This window comes from Sinocyclocheilus grahami, unplaced genomic scaffold, assembly GCF_001515645.1.
Source record: "Sinocyclocheilus grahami isolate Dianchi unplaced genomic scaffold, SAMN03320097.WGS_v1.1 scaffold935.1, whole genome shotgun sequence".
Taxonomy (NCBI): Eukaryota; Metazoa; Chordata; class Actinopteri; order Cypriniformes; family Cyprinidae; genus Sinocyclocheilus; species Sinocyclocheilus grahami.
In genome coordinates, this window is record NW_015506114.1 from 344,304 (window position 1) to 363,904 (window position 19,601).

The 19,601-nt window shown below is 31.9% G+C and overlaps 1 protein-coding gene across 1 annotated transcript in view; it reads left to right on the forward strand.

Moving 5' to 3' along the window:
• LOC107564446 (ral GTPase-activating protein subunit alpha-2-like) overlaps positions 1 to 19,601 on the forward strand; it is a 148,557-nt gene that overhangs the window by 118,072 nt on the left and 10,884 nt on the right. The window lies entirely within an intron of this gene.

Here is a 19,601-nt window from a genome sequence, read left to right on the forward strand (position 1 = left end):
AGCCCATTTAAAGAGCCAGTGTCTGTGGCTAAGTGAATGGGATTTGCGCAAGCACACTGGGCCAATGTGGGCCCTTTATTAACCCTCGAGTCACTTGCTAATGTCATTGAAGGAGGACCACCTGGTGTGGAGGACACTGTACAGTCAGCTGCTGCTGAAAGCCACTGAATGCCTTGGACCAGGTGCCGGCTTCCACATCCTGCTTAATTGTTGCCTCGTAATAGTGCGCTTGACTGCACAGAGCGCCTGCAGGCAGGAATTACCAAAAAAAAAATGGAGAGAATGGTCTATTGACCATTTTTCCCTATCCTCACCTAATTGTTCAAGTTCAGTAATGATACTAATACCAGGGTGTTTATAGTAAATAAACTTAAATTAATCAACTTTTGTGAAATAAAAATAAACTAACTGAAATATGTACTATAAATAATATACTATATATATATATATATATTTAAATCTATTTTCAGCATGTTGACTAAGCAACATTTTTCATTTTCATTTAATGTACTAAAATAATTCAAACTAAACTTGAAATAAAAATGACTATATATATATATTTACTGTATACATATTTTTACTACTGTACATAAAAAACAATAACCAATAATAAAATGACAAAAACATCAAACAAAATTACTAAAACATTAACTATACTTAAAATGAAAAAGTATCTCAGTGATACTAAAATAACACTGACTAATATCAATGAAGAGTGAAACTTCATGATTCTTGATACTATTTTGATACCTCAGCAACACTTATAGCCACTGAGCATGCTTCTTTAAAGTGAAATGAATAAATATAAAAATAATCAATTCCAAGTAGCCTTCAAGCATTGATCAATACATCACAATATTTGCCCAAGTTTTGATTCCAGTAAATGGTATTTTAGAAACAAAACAACAAATCGAACTGAACAGAAATTAATATTAAGTAAACAGTGTTTAAAGTTTTTCAGGTTTTCAAAACAGTATCAAATATTCAAGCTTTTCTGAAATTAAAACAGTTAAAGGAAAACTATTTCAGCTGTTGTTTTATATTACACAAAGTACAGAAAACTGGTCAACTCCACATATTGGACATTCACACGTTAGGACTGTGCAAAACTGCATATTTTTATGGACTATTGATATGTTGCCTGAATGACTAATGAATCGTAAGAGAGTTTGTGTGTAATTAATGTAGGCTGGTTTCAGGTTCAGAGTGCGCTTTCATAGCAAAGACTAGGTTTAACTTGATACACCTTCCTTAACACAGTACTCGTGTCTGGATGGTCAAAAACAGCGCAAGATGTTGCTGGACAATGGATTAAAGGGGTCATATGATGCGATTTCAAGTTTTCCTTTCTCTGTTCTCTGTTACAAGCTGTTTGTGAATAGATAAGATCCCTAAAGTTGCAAAGACTAAAGTCTCAAACCCAAAGAGATATTCTTTATAAAAGTTAAGACTTGTCCACGCCCTCCTAAAACGCCTCGTTTAAACACGCCCCCACATGTCTACATCACGATGTGGGAAGATTTGCATAACACTGCCCAAATGTTCACGCAAAGAAAGAAGGCGTAACTTTATTGTTGCTGCCACCGCCGTCGCTATGTTGTGAAGACGCTGTGTGTTTCGTTGTGAACGCGAAACTACTTTGTTTGGTCTTCCAAAAGTGGACACGACTAGAAATCAGTGGTTAAGTTATATTTACAACACTGTTCCAGAACACTTCAACCCAAATATTCAGATGTGTGCAGCACATTTTATGGAGGACTGTTTCCTGATCCTGGGAGAGTAGACTACAATGCCGGCTGTTCTGACTCACAGTCTGTAAGTATGTTTTCATATTTAAAGGATTTGCCACTGATGATTCAAACGTGAGTTTTGAGCAGTGTAGAGTAGCGCTTGTTGTTTGTCGTTTCTCCGATCACAAATGCAGACATGGTTTTATGTTTACGCAGTGATATGCAACGCAACGCGTAAAAAGACAGTATAAGTCTTTATAATCCGTAATTATGTCCGCACTGGATGCAACGAATGCCTCGTTTGTAATGGGTTTTATTGGTTTTGTCTCATCGCGCCGGGACACGGCATCAACAGTATGGTAAGGGGTGTAACATTTCCGTCACACGCTTGAGGTATTCGGCCAATCACAACGCACTGGATAGCTGGCCAATCAGCGTACACCTTGCTTTTCAAAACGATGAGCTTTGTCAAAATCGGCGCGTTGTACAGTATGTGGAAAATGATGTGTTTTTTTTACCTTAAACCGCATAAACACATTTCATTACACCAAATACACAAAATAATGTTCTTTTTAGCAACATCATATGACCCCTTTAATCAGCATGACCAATCTCTATCACACACACATCACAGTGTTATGGTCTTCATTTTTGGCCATTAAAAAGCTTAAATATGTAATTCATCTTTGACTGTCGTTGGTCAAACTGTATTGGTAACATGTTGCTAATTAACAGGGTGTGGTGAAGGCATGAATTGAGCTGATACTCTGTACTGCTGATATTGTAGAAAGACTGGTGGTAGTATTTTTCACTGAAACAAGAGGTAGATTTTTGGTCCTTGTCAGATTTTGCAGCATTGATTAGCACCTTTATTAATTTTTCATGTATTTGTCTGATACCTTACAAGAGGATCACAGATTTTCTCTTCCAGTCCACATCCATTCAGAACCGCATGTTTAGCTGATTATTCAGCACCCGACCCATATTCGCGTGTGAATTAATCTCATTGTCTCAGTGAGGAGGGCTTTATAAATGCTGGAGCCTTTTATCACAAAGAGCCCTGTGTCTGATACAGAAGAGCTCTTCAAAGAACCTGTACTGCCCACCTCTGACTTGAGATGCATCTGCCTTGATGGCTCCATCAGTCCATCTTATTATAACTTCTTTTAAAAGCGGTGCTGTTGCCAATTGCCTTTTATAGTAGCGGTTTGTTTGCTTGATTATTTCCCTCATTGCATCTCACATTAAAGCCTTAACCAGTGTGTGACTCAAAGAGTAAAAAAAAAGCTCTTTCTGATTGGACATCCAACAATCTGAATCTGTTAAATCCTTTATCAGGAAAATGATTACAAAATCATGCAAGATAGAGAAAAAAATTGTTTGATCGAATAAAAATTGACTGTTTCTAGTAATGTGTAATGAACAAGCCAATTCATCAGCCACTGTTTATATAATTTATTTAAATTTATAATTTATTTACACGCGCACACACACACATACATATATATATATATATATATATATATATATATATATATATATATATATATATATATATATATATATATATATATATATATATATATATATATATATATATATATATATATATATATATATATATATATATATATATATATATATATATATATATATATATATATATATATATATATATATATATATATATATATATATATATATATATATATATATATATATATATATATATATATATATATATATATATATATATATATATATATATATATATATATATATATATATATATATATATATATATATATATATATATATATATATATATATATATATATATATATATATATATATATATATATATATATATATATATATATATATATATATATATATATATATATATATATATATATATATATATATATATATATATATATATATATATATATATATATATATATATATATATATATATATATATATATATATATATATATATATATATATATATATATATATATATATATATATATATATATATATATATATATATATATATATATATATATATATATATATATATATATATATATATATATATATATATATATATATATATATATATATATATATATATATATATATATATATATATATATATATATATATATATATATATATATATATATATATATATATATATATATATATATATATATATATATATATATATATATATATATATATATATATATATATATATATATATATATATATATATATATATATATATATATATATATATATATATATATATATATATATATATATATATATATATATATATATATATATATATATATATATATATATATATATATATATATATATATATATATATATATATATATATATATATATATATATATATATATATATATATATATATATATATATATATATATATATATATATATATATATATATATATATATATATATATATATATATATATATATATATATATATATATATATATATATATATATATATATATATATATATATATATATATATATATATATATATATATATATATATATATATATATATATATATATATATATATATATATATATATATATATATATATATATATATATATATATATATATATATATATATATATATATATATATATATATATATATATATATATATATATATATATATATATATATATATATATATATATATATATATATATATATATATATATATATATATATATATATATATATATATATATATATATATATATATATATATATATATATATATATATATATATATATATATATATATATATATATATATATATATATATATATATATATATATATATATATATATATATATATATATATATATATATATATATATATATATATATATATATATATATATATATATATATATATATATATATATATATATATATATATATATATATATATATATATATATATATATATATATATATATATATATATATATATATATATATATATATATATATATATATATATATATATATATATATATATATATATATATATATATATATATATATATATATATATATATATATATATATATATATATATATATATATATATATATATATATATATATATATATATATATATATATATATATATATATATATATATATATATATATATATATATATATATATATATATATATATATATATATATATATATATATATATATATATATATATATATATATATATATATATATATATATATATATATATATATATATATATATATATATATATATATATATATATATATATATATATATATATATATATATATATATATATATATATATATATATATATATATATATATATATATATATATATATATATATATATATATATATATATATATATATATATATATATATATATATATATATATATATATATATATATATATATATATATATATATATATATATATATATATATATATATATATATATATATATATATATATATATATATATATATATATATATATATATATATATATATATATATATATATATATATATATATATATATATATATATATATATATATATATATATATATATATATATATATATATATATATATATATATATATATATATATATATATATATATATATATATATATATATATATATATATATATATATATATATATATATATATATATATATATATATATATATATATATATATATATATATATATATATATATATATATATATATATATATATATATATATATATATATATATATATATATATATATATATATATATATATATATATATATATATATATATATATATATATATATATATATATATATATATATATATATATATATATATATATATATATATATATATATATATATATATATATATATATATATATATATATATATATATATATATATATATATATATATATATATATATATATATATATATATATATATATATATATATATATATATATATATATATATATATATATATATATATATATATATATATATATATATATATATATATATATATATATATATATATATATATATATATATATATATATATATATATATATATATATATATATATATATATATATATATATATATATATATATATATATATATATATATATATATATATATATATATATATATATATATATATATATATATATATATATATATATATATATATATATATATATATATATATATATATATATATATATATATATATATATATATATATATATATATATATATATATATATATATATATATATATATATATATATATATATATATATATATATATATATATATATATATATATATATATATATATATATATATATATATATATATATATATATATATATATATATATATATATATATATATATATATATATATATATATATATATATATATATATATATATATATATATATATATATATATATATATATATATATATATATATATATATATATATATATATATATATATATATATATATATATATATATATATATATATATATATATATATATATATATATATATATATATATATATATATATATATATATATATATATATATATATATATATATATATATATATATATATATATATATATATATATATATATATATATATATATATATATATATATATATATATATATATATATATATATATATATATATATATATATATATATATATATATATATATATATATATATATATATATATATATATATATATATATATATATATATATATATATATATATATATATATATATATATATATATATATATATATATATATATATATATATATATATATATATATATATATATATATATATATATATATATATATATATATATATATATATATATATATATATATATATATATATATATATATATATATATATATATATATATATATATATATATATATATATATATATATATATATATATATATATATATATATATATATATATATGGGTGTAACGGTACACAAACATGACGGTTCGGTACGTACCTCAGTTTTGACATCACATTTTCGGTATGGTTTCGGTAATAAACTAAGCATAAAATAGTTTTTTTTATAAACAAATTGCTGTTTCTTTAAATAAGTTTAATTATAATTAAAAAATTTTTAGGCATAATACCGAAGCTTATGCTCTAAACTATATGGAGCCCTTTGATATTACTAGATAAGGTTACAATTAACAACAGAGCCCAAACTTAAATTCAATTACTGTTTATTTGTATATAATGATCAACACTCAAATAAAAAAAAATGTATGCAAATATATAAATTGCACATAATGCAGTTTTTAAATTAACTTCTAAATTATAAAATTTCTATTTGTTGATGTGTAATTATTTACACAGTGGCTGTCATAACTTGTTTCATAACGGTTTTATTTAAACATACATTAAATAATTAAGACATCACTAACAGGTAAAGTAAATGTATATAGTCTATAGTCTCTATGTACAGTGGGTACGGAAAGTATTCAGACCCCCTTACATTTTTCACTCTTTGTTATATTGCAGCCATTTGCTAAAATCATTTAAGTTAATTTTTTTCCTCATTAATGTACACACAGCACCCCATATTGACAGAAAAACACAGAATTGTTGACATTTTTGCAGATTTATTAAAAAAGAAAAATATAGTCTAATATTTCGCAAAATGATCTTCTCTAGACTTCATTTATAGCACACTAACGAGCTACGGACACTGATGACTTGGTAAATGAAATGCTACGTGACATTTTGTTTACAAGCTGTTTTATTGTTGTCTTTCTGCGGTTGAAACACTGATTGAGCGATTACATACAGCATGAGATGTTCATTCATGTTTATTTCGCGTTAAAACTAGCAGTAAAGAGGAAGAGATGATCATGCTGCCGCTTGAACTGAGGCGTTTATACAGCGATCTGTCGCCACATCAAAGAGCGCCAAGACGGCATTTATTGTTTGAATTTCCTGAAAAAATAACATAATTTGAAAGATGATAATTTATTTCTTATCAAAAGTAGCAATATATAAAACTGGAAGTTTCCAATGAAGTTACGCTCATTAAACCAATGCTGTATTTGTTCTGTACACATGTGCACCGAACAGAAAGACCCGTACCGAAAATGTTTGGTACGAATATGTGTGTATATATATATATATATATATATATATATGTATATATATGTATAATTTATATATATATATATATATATATATATATACACACACATTTTTTCTAGGTCAGTTATCAAAAAAAAACAAAAAACATTCCTATTTTGAGTGTTTAGGATGGACTGGATCAGCGTCTTTTCTGTGGAAAACTGAGTCACATACAGCTCACCTTAATCAACAACTCCCCTGAGATCTATAGCATGAGTGCCACCTGTATCACAGCACCGGATCTTTCAGTGCGGTGTGCCCTGTTAACCTCTCTACATTCTCACTCTATGCCGACAAGCCCTATCCTTTGACCTGTAGATCGAATCAATACTTTGAGCGCCGTAGGCAGAGGAGCCTTTGTGTGTCACACTCCGGTAGCACAGAGAAACCGTAGACGTTTGATTTAGAGCCGTGGTAAATCTGCGCTCAGACTCGGCCGGCCTGGCAGCTCTATGTGGGAATCTGCATGGGCAGTGATGTCACGCTCGTAATTCTAAATCTTTGCATCTCATCCTGAGATGGATGCTGGAGAGGTGAGATGTGGAGGGTGTGAACGTCCCCCTGGAGGTTCAATTAACCTGTCTTAGCTCCCTTTCCTGTCCCCTCAGCTCTGGGCCCTGGATTAATTAGCCTCTCGTTAAAGTGGAAGATGCACACGCGCACACACACTCACATATATCCTTCAGAAGCTAACATTACTGACTGAAAGACAAGAGAGATGCTTTCTGATGCTTCCCCACCCTTGATTGTTGTAGTTTGTCATCTCTCTCTCTCTCACACACACACACGCTAGCTCGCACTGGCGCTGTTGATCAGTAATCATCGTCTCTTTCTGAGAACAAGCTGACTAATGAGACGCCAGGGCCTTGAGCTAATGACAAGCACATCAGCAGCATTTTTTCACTCGTCCCTCCTGAGTTCTCCCTCTCTTTTCCTCCCCCATCCATCCCATAATCACCTCACACCTCCTCTGGGCTTTTCCACCGAGACGTGCTTCGCACCTCCGTCCAGTACCGTGACAACAGGTCTCCTTACAGCGGTGCCACAGAAAGCCACCAATCAACACCTGCTATCCCATGGGCACTGGAGCTGACGGTAACTGGCATCAAGTCCATTTGTGAGAAAAGACTATCTCTCTCTGTTTTTATCGGTACATCTCGCGCTGCTAGCTTTTCTCAGATGTGCTTTTCAACACACTTTTTTTCCATCGCGTAAAAGCCCTCATAAATGGTTCATTAGTTACAGAAGCGATACTTAGCTTCTTTCATTGGCAGAGCATTTAGAGTCTGTTTTGAGTTAACTTTTAGGGCTGAGTGTACTTCTGTAATTACTGCATGTCATGCAAGTCATGCATTTCCGATGGAGAGTAGTACAGGAGCTGCATGTGTATGTGGAGTTTTTGTATCCGAGATCTTCAGTTGTGGTGAAACATTTGAACTTTTGCGGCTAGGCCGTATGTAACCGACTGATAGGATGTGATGCAGTCTAATCAAACTATGAAATGCACATGTTTTGCTCTACAATGTTATTCTTTAAACACTGTAAAATGGACCGTATTAATTCATTTGTAGTTTGGAAGTTCCGTGCAACTGCCACAAGGGGGTTAAATGCAACAAATGTCAGAGATAGTGAAAGGTGACTTAAAACCAAAAGCATATACTTAAGCAAAAAAAATATATATTTTTTTGTTTTGTTTTGTTTGACCTTTTTCACATTTCCGCGTTTCTCAGCAGCGGAAGTCGTCACAGTTGGGTAAACTTCTATAGCAGTGAATGGGAGACTACATCAAATATATTTTTTGCATTCCCATTTGCTCAAATAGCAAAAGAAAAACTCCACCCTAGTGTTTTCCTGACATTCAAAAAATGAAAAAATCGAGAGAGACTGATAACGGCAGTCAGAAGAGAGAACGATGCCAAACTTACCGTCACTCCCATGGACGCTGTACTAGAAACTCCCTCGCATTAGCGGTAACTAGTTTTTTGTAATTTGATGCAAAGGTAATATAATACAAAGTATAGTGTTATAAATCTACATACATTTTTTCAAAAATGAAAATATGAAAAAACTTAAGAGGATTTACGATGCTGATGTCATCACAGTCTTGTGAAAAGGGCACACGCTAAGGTTTATGTATAAATAAATGTTGTCATCAGAATAATACGTGTCCAGATTTGTCTTACTCTCTACGCTAAGGTTGCACATGCGCTTCAATTTTTTGCACTAATTAGTTAGGTGGGAAAACTGGCCCAGCACTTAAATGGATATATAAATGAATGAGACAGAACAACATCAAACTACTAGAGACGGCAACAACAATTGATGCCCATGCTTGCAAGCGTTTGTGTGAGGAGGTTAAGAGATACACGCAACAAAGATTAACATTACTAGCGTGCATGTGTCAAGCTGTACACATATGCTAAGAATTTGTGTCTAAACTGAAGTATACTTTAATCTTAAAGGTATAGTTCACCCAAAAATGAAAATTCTCTCATTATTTACTCACCCTCATGTCGTTCCAAACCCGTAAGACCTTCGTTCATCTTCGGAACACAAATTAAGATGTTTTTGGTGAAATCCGAGAGCTTTCTGGCCCTCCACAGACATCAACGCAACTGACACGTTCAAGGCCCAGAAAGATAGTAAGGCTCAATCGTAGGCTCAGTGGTTCAACCGTAATTAAATAAAGCTGCGAGAATACTTTTTGTGTGCAAAGAAAACAAAAATAACAGCTTTATTCAACAATTTCTTCTCTTCTGTGTCAGACTTTGACACGTGTTCATGATAGTACCATGAGGGGTGTGTTCCTCTGCTTGAAAACAAGCCGCAGCACATCCAGGTTCTGCATCAGAACGCCGGCTCCTCAGTCAGCAGCACCACACACATGTCACATGGACTATTTTAACGATGTCCTTACTACCTTTCTGGGCCTTGAACGTGTCAGTTCCTTTGCTGTCTGTGCAACTAAGAAGGATTATTTCTAAACACAACAGTACTTCTGCAGCGAAGTGTCAGCAGACCTCAACATTCACCTTGAAAACACTGTTTCCTCAAAAACCAACCACAGAGAGCTTCACACACTGAAATCAGTCTAATTACTAGCTGGTTCTTCATACTACCAAACAGAGGGGCAACCTTCTTGCACTCCTCACGGTGCACGATTTCTACAAAATTCTTCAGAAAACACAAGATCAAGCCCCTCTCACTATAACACAATATCAGTCTGTGGTTGTGATACTATGTAATCAAGAGCGTAGCTGTGACTGTGGAAATGAGTTGGGTGTGTCTGATCTGACTGCTGGTGTCAGCACCTAATTACAGCAAAAGTGCAGCAGAAATGCAGAAAGGCATCTGTATGCAGAACATTCCATTCACAGACGGAGAATGTCATCAGTACACTCGCTCGGACGATATCTCAAAAGCAGCGGGGCCTTTTTTTCTAAACCAGCCAATTATCCTCTTCCCCGGCTAGACAGCAAGGTCAATGTGATTGGTCGAGGTTAATGGCTGGTGCTTGGCTGGAGTGGAGGTTGAGCATGCATGGTCTCTCTCCAGTTCTTCAACTTCTCCATCCTCTCACAAGAGCCCATTCAGAGGCCAAATAAGAGAGGGCCGAGCAGAAACGTGTTGTTAACCTTTGCCGTGTCTTGATAGTGACAGCAGTGAAATGACGGAAATTTGCATTTGCTCTTTAAACTCTAAATGTCTGTCCTTAAAAGTTCCTGTCCATCATTTATGTCTATAATAGAGGTTAATTAAAATCACATTCTAATAGCAGTGTAACAAGGAAGACCTACAGTGCCTATAAAAAGTATTCATACACCTTAATTTTTTTTCATGTTTTTTTTTTTTTTGTTGCAGCCTTATGTTAAACTGCTTTACATAACGTTTTTTTCCACATCAATATACACTCCATAATGACAAAACAAAAAAACTGATTTGTGACAAATTGAAAAACTGAAATAAGTACATTGCATAAGTATTCATACCCTTAACACAGTTTCAAGTCTTTTTGGTATGATGCGACAAGCTTTGCACATCTGAATTTGGCAATTATCTGCCATTCTTCTCCTCACCTCTTCACCTCTCAAGCTCTGTCAGGTTGAATGGGGGCAGAAGCACATTTTCAGGTTTCTCCAGAAATATTGTATTGGGTTCAAGCTCTGCCTGGGCCACTCAAGGACATTAACAGAGTTGTCTATAAGCCACTCTTGCTGTGTGGTTTGGGTCATTGTCCTGTTGGAAGGTGAACCTTCTGCCCAGTCTGAGGTTCTGAATGCTCTGCACTGGGTTTTCATTAAGGCTATCTCTATATTTTTCTGCACCGAGCGTTTCTTCTCCTCTGACGAGTCCCTCAGTCCCTGCTGCTAAAAAAACAGCCCAACAGCATGAGGCTGCTACCAGCACACTTTACTTTTGGGATGCTACTCTGCAGATGCACGATGCTTGGAACTGAGGTTCATCAGACCAGAGACTTTTGTTTCTCACGAGAGTTCTTAAGGTGCTTTGTTGCAAATTCCAAGTGGGTTTTCATGTGTCTTTACTGAGGAGAAGATTGAGTTTGGCCACACCGCCATAAAGCCCAGATCGGTGGAGCGTTGCAGTGATGTTTGTCCTTCTGTAGGTTTCTCCAATCTCCACATAATCATGGAGCTCAACTAGAGTGACCATCAGGTTCTTGGTCACCAGTCTAACCAAAGCCCTTCTTCTACAGGCAGTTGTTTTGACCTCAGGGCTTGGTTTTTGCTCTGATACGCATTTTCAGCTGTTAGACCTTTTATTGAGATGTGTTTGTGCCTTTCCAAATCATACCCATTCAAATGAATTTGCCAGAGGTTAAATCCACTCGAAGTGTAGTAACATCTACAAGCAATATGAATGCTCCTGAGCTAAATTTCAACTGTCCCAGAAATGTCCCAGTATGAATACTTATGGAATCATTTCAGTTTTTTATTTCTAATTAATCTGCAAAGTTGTTACAAATTTTTTAAAACATTTTTTGCAAAAAAAAAAAATGAAGGGGTATGAATACTTTTTATAGGCACTGTATGCTGAAAGTTGAGCAGTCACTTTTTAGTAAAATATTATACTGTTTGTAGTACAAAGTACCTTTTTTCTTTTCTTGTGTTTTGTTTTAGTAATTTCTGATTTATTCCTTAAATATGGCATAAAAAGGAATGTTCTGGATTTAAAGTAATGTTGACTCAACTCTCATTTTGTAAAAACATAAAACAAAACAAAAAGTCGTGATTACAGAAGTGCAGTTACAATGAAAGTTTGTGGGCATTCCTATGTTTGTATTTTGTTAATTCTTCTGTACAGAAATAGTTTTAAGTTTTCTTAGTCATCTTATTAATGGTGGGTGAATGAGCAGAATTGTATAGATAGTTGCGTCACTTGGTAGCCTATGTTTGACCTTGAGCTTTACATGTTTATGACAGGAGTTGCTTATACACTACTGTTCAGTAGTTTGGGGTCAGTAAGCTTTTTGTGCTTTTGGAAGTAGTCTCTTCTGCTCCCTAAATCCTCAATGTCCTCAAGCTAGAACTGCAGAAGCTCCTTATGTTTCAATTACAGCCTCCATCTCTGATCAGACCTCGCCTTTCTTCAGCTGATCCAGACACAGCAGTGCTAGACCTCAAGCCTCTGTTTGCTAATTGACCCCTGCGATGCTAATAAAGCACTAAACTTCAACAGCTCTAGCATTACTCCTCCTTCTCTTCCTCAGGCCTCTGGGATAGTATTGTATGTCCATCTGTGTTCTTTGTCACAAACCTGTTCCATTTTATCAAAGTGCTATGAAAGTTTCAATTTAAAAAAAAAAGTTTAAACTTATACGGTCAGGGGAGACACCATCTTGCTGTTATCAATCGCCAACAAAATATTGAAAACATATCTCACCAAAAAAATGACAGTGAACAAAAAAATTCAACAAAATGTGTTTTGTTGAGAAAATTAGACCTGGGGTCAGATACACAAAATATTAAGAATACAATTCTTCTTAACCCTCAAATGGTCCTCGTTTAATGTTTACACTTATGGTCTTTGGGGTCAATATGACCCCAAAATTGAACGAGTAATTGTAAAAAATATATATATTTCTTTTTGTTTACTTCTCATCTATACATTAATGCTGTGTTTTGGGAGATATGAAGTACTTTTGTTCCTATTTACAACAGAATTCCGCAACTACACCATTCGCTTGCATGTGAAATATAAAAATTTTATGAAAAAATCACTTAATTTAAGTTGTTTCTGGATATTGATCTAGGTGTTAGGTGTAGAATTCTGCCATCTGTTGGTTAGAGATAAACCTAAAATGATTACAGTTTAAGAAAGAAATTGTTTGACCAGCAGAGTGCCATAGAGAGCCATTCATTTTACTGGATGTGAATTCTTCTTAACTGCTGTTTTCTTCTTATTTTCTAACTCAAGAATAAAGTTAAGAATATTTTGTATTCCCAAAAACATTTCTTAAGTATGTTCTTATCTTCATTCTTAAGATTGTTTTAAAAACAATCAAAATGGCTCAAAAAAACTGCTTGATCATTGAGGCTGTTTAGGTTTTTGGGGGAGTGAATGGATTTTTATCATTGTAGGGTGGTTGTGTCCACACACTGCTATGCAAACACCATGTAAAAGTGAATTTTGAGTCCGATGTCCCCTTTAAATGCTCAAAAGTAAGATGTTTAATAATTTATGGAACTGCAACAGACTGCTTCATCTTGAGACAGGCTCTTTGAAAAATAACTATGTAAGGTTTAAAAAAAAAACTTTCATTAAAAAACACAACTCTGAATCCAGTCACAACTAAAATAGTGCACACTTATTACGATTGCTTCAGTAATCTGCAGCCAGTGCAAAAAAAAAAAAAGAGCCTTTGAGATTTGAATTGATCAGCGAGTCTTCGGCAAGAACCATCTTACGTTCAGAAGCATTTTCTTCTTTAGGAAAAAAAATGTTCTTTAGAAAATTACAGACTTATCCTGAAAAAAAATTCTTAATGTTCTTAAAAAGATTTTCTTGAAGTGATATCCACACTGCATGTCTATCCCTCACAGACTTGCTTTCTTTCACATCACCCTGGTGTCTACTCTGACTAAAGCCAATTAACAGGACGATTTTGTCATATTTATGATGTAATCTTAACCACGGGTACCTTGCTGTTACCCTGCGTCATTTGCTACTTGCTTATCTCCATGAATGTGTTAATGACAGATTTCTGCGTATTGTCAAACTGAGTCAGCGGCGTTATATCCAGGCTGAGGTGTCCTGGGGGGTGAGATCTTTTGTTGTGTGTGTGTGTGTGTGTGTGTGTGTGTGTGTGTGTGTGTGTGTGTGTGTGGACAGAGGGGAGGGGTTTCAGGGTGGGTTGTGTTCAGAAGGCGGTCCCAGAGGTCTGGCCCCTGAGCTGACTTCTAATGAGAAGCCATCTGAGGCCCTGTGCACCTTGAACATGGCCACTACTGCCACCTGACCTTGGCTTTGATCTGCCAAAGTGCTTGACCTCTCAATTCCCCACTGGCTACCCCTTACCATCTGGACAATAGCACACATACTCTTCATCTCGCTCTATCACCCTCTCACACAACATCAGAAAAATGATCATTTCATGACAGCCAATTTAGTAGGGTTTGGGTGGTGTAAACGAATGGGTGGTGTACTCGTACAATAAAGCATCTGTTTTAGCTCACTTAAAATAATCACTTATGTGTGTTGGACAAAACGATCTCTCAATATTTTCTAGGATTTTGTCAATATCATTAATTAGACGGTATTTTGCTGAGTGTATTTTTGTGCTGGAATCTTGGCTGGTTTAGGCTTTTCTGTGCAATGCTTGGTTCACAGTTTTTTTCTCTTAAATTGATTTTGGGGAGCAGTTGGGGGTTCGGTGCCTTGCTCAGGGGCACCTCAGTCGTGGTATTGAAGGTGGGAGAGAGCGCTGTACATTCACTCCCCCCCACCTACAATCCCTGCCGGTACGAGACTCGAACCCACACCCTTTGGGTTACGAGTCCGACTCTCTAACCATTAGGCCACGACTTCCCTATGATGAGAGTCATTCATTTAACCGATTGATTCAAATGGCTGATTCATTCAGGAACAAAGGAAGAGACTGCTGTCTTTAAGGATGAATCTCTGAATTATTGACTCGACCAGTTATTTCATTCAACCAGCGGATTCATTCAGTAATGCAACACGACAGTTTGTTTTTGACTATTTCTGTTGACAAGAAAAGAAAAAAACTGAGTTTAACAATATAACTTACAATTCTAACCTCTAGATTACTGTATAATCAATCACGTTTATAATCTTACTGATATTTGGGAAGAAAACAGCACCCTTGCTCGTAATATCACTTAACTCTATGATATAAATATGAGACAAAAACTCACTTTTCTGGCCCCATATATTGAATTTTGGGATCATTCTAACTGCATTATACTAGGCCACATCATGGAGCAAAACAAAGTAAGCAACATACTTGATAATGTCAGCTTCGTTAAAACAATAATTACGATATTATTGTAGACGATGCATATCGCACAGCACTATGTGATTAGTCAGATTCGTACTTGAATCCAAAAGTTTCCCTGCGATTTGTAACAATCCTCGGTTGATTTGGTTGTAGTAATATGTACAAAACAGTCGACTGTGTTCTGCTTCCGAGTGTTCTGGTTGAAGACCCAGTTGAATTGATTGTTTTGGACTGTTCCTGAATACTCAATGAGTCGGTGCGCTCCCCTGGGCTTCTGCTCTCGACAGCCTTTAATGCCTCGCTTTTGTCACCTGGTGCACCGTGGGGTGGCTAAGTGGCCTCCAAAAGAGTGGAAAAAGAGCATTATCTGTTAAAACTCCTCTGCAAAATGCTTAGAGGACATATTTGTCCTCCAAAGTGGATTTGCTTCATCTGTTTTTCCCTCTCTGGTGTAACAGCGCTATTGTACTATTTGTTTACACACTTTTTTCCCCCTTTCTCCCATCAACGCACAATCTGACCTGTGCTCGGATGAGGTCGTCACATTATTTTACATGGCAGGGGGATGTTAAATTTGCCCTTTTGACACCACTTCCCTCTCTCCAGCGCTTTCTAGAACATTCTGTGTAGATGTTCTGGGTGCACGAACCATTGGGAGTCGTGTTCTTGCGATTAATGCTTTCGGGAATTCCCACTATGCTTCGTTTCCATCTGCCGGGAGAGTTTTCCGTCGCAGGTGCTGAAAGGGTGACTTAAGTTACAGTCACTTTGGGAAATCCCTAAACTTCTTCTCATCGCCAAATTGTGTAGGTTCCCGCTCGTCTGCGTAAAAAACAGAATTGCCCCGTGTTTGTTTTTCTCTGAGCGCTAGCATTCTGGAACGGTGTTATCCAAGCGACCTCTGTCCGTGCAAACATTCAGCATATTTCCTGTATGTTCCGTTCTCCGACGGCGTGCGAAGCACTGTCCTCTGCTTTATTGAATTAATCCAGCCCACCTCATGCATTCAACAGAACAACCTGTGCCGCAACAATTACAGAAACCCGAGACAGAGATGAGATGCTGGGCAGTGATGGCAGACAAATCATTAAGTCTGCCAGCAAAAGCAGCTTGATTGCTTTGACTCCTGATGCGTAATTGTCTATGCCTTTTTCATACTACAATGTTCACCAAAGAGCAAATCCCATATCTAAACACCAGTATACATTTATGCAAACAGCTGCCGAGTCTACGCAGTATCACGAAAATCAGAGGTGTGCCAGAATTGATGCGAAGCCGCAAACATTGTTTAGGCTTAGATGAATGTAATGTGCTGTGACCGCTGCATAGATTTGTTCAATAGATGAGAGGTTAGGGTTTTTTTTTTTTCATCCTCAGGAAGTGGGAGTGCAGGGTGGCCGATGGCAGCCGTGACTCTGGCTGAGGTCAATATTTGTTTTAGGAATCTCAATAGCTGAGCCACGCTTAAGTCATCTGCATCTCTGATAATGGAACGCCATATGGCTCTGTTGACCTTGTGGGATCAGGCTTATTATCCCTTATTCTCACTCCTCTTTTTCCCTTCCTCTCCCTCTGTCCTCTAGTTCACTCACATACACTTTTCTTTTGCTCCCATTACTTAATGCTCTTCACATCGCCGTGTCTGCAATTTGTGTTTTCGATTATTTCTCTAACACTTCCATCTTTAGTTTTCATTCCTGCTGAGCCATAAAGACTCTTTACCGTAATGCTGTCCGTGTTTCCACAGTTGCAAAACCTGCTATTTTTAGATAATACCCCGAGCAAGTGCACTCAGACTTGTTTGTATGCATTCAGAACACCGCGTGCCGTCTGTTGCTGGTCATTTTGATTACAGAGATTTCAGTTTTATTTTCTGACTAATGTGCATAAAGTTTTTCTTCCAGATACGTGTGCCCCCTCCCTTTCTGCTGCGTGTTTTTAGTAGAAAAGCATGCAGAAGTGAAGCAGATTGCTCTCTCCTTGTGTGCAGCCCTCAGGCTCAGGTGCTTGTCAGTGCTGGGTTCAGACGGACCTTTTCAACAATTTGTCACGGTTGCCTCAGCCCCTGCTGCGCCGGCACGTGGCTCACACACACACACATACACACTGGCTCGCTCGAACACAGAGTGGTGTGCTGCAGCCAGCGTGGTCATGGTGGAGTGCAAAGGCCTTGGCAACAGCCTAGCGCCTGGCGAAATAAGCAGCCTCCCTAATGAGATGGGAATGGCATCAGTGGGGCCCTCCAGAATTTCAGCAGGCAGGCATGTGGCTCTGAAACGCCCCTGCCTCCACTCCACAACCTATTCATTAGACATTAGAGCGTGCACACACACACACACACATACACAAGCTACATAGGAATACAGCACTACACACAGATTGTATATGTGTATTAGTTCTTGAGTGATTGGCAGGCTTGGTTTGGTGTGTATGTGAACTTCAAGGCAGAAACACCTGCTCGTGCATTTGTTTGGACGGTTAACGGACTGTAGCTGTAACTGAACAGGCTACGCTCACCATGTGTGTAATGACTCCAGTGCAAATGGCTTCAGGAGTCTGCTGGAAGATCTAATTATATGAGATCTGCTATAGTACAAGTGTATAAATTTGCTGTTTGCCCTAAAATGCGAACTGGAATGTGTTGGATCCTAAAGCAAAAGTTGAGTTAAAGCCAACCGGAATAAACTTGTTTTTTTTCTGGTCTTTTCTCTGTTTGTAGTGTTCTACTACGTCTCCTTTTAATTTATTTCCCCTGATTATTTTAGCTGCCTATACAAGGGAAAAAGATGGAACACAAAAGGGAGCCGATTAGCAGTATATTCACACTGCTGCTTTCCTTGCATTAAAAGCATATACTGTCACCAAGACTTGTACATTATAATACCCAGTAGTTTATGCTCATTACAGTTTTTTTTATTAACTTTTGTTGATTAGACTTTATTCAGCTAGACTGAATTAAATTGATCAAAAGTGACAGTAAAGGAAAAATGTTTATATATATATATATATATATATATATATATATATATTAGT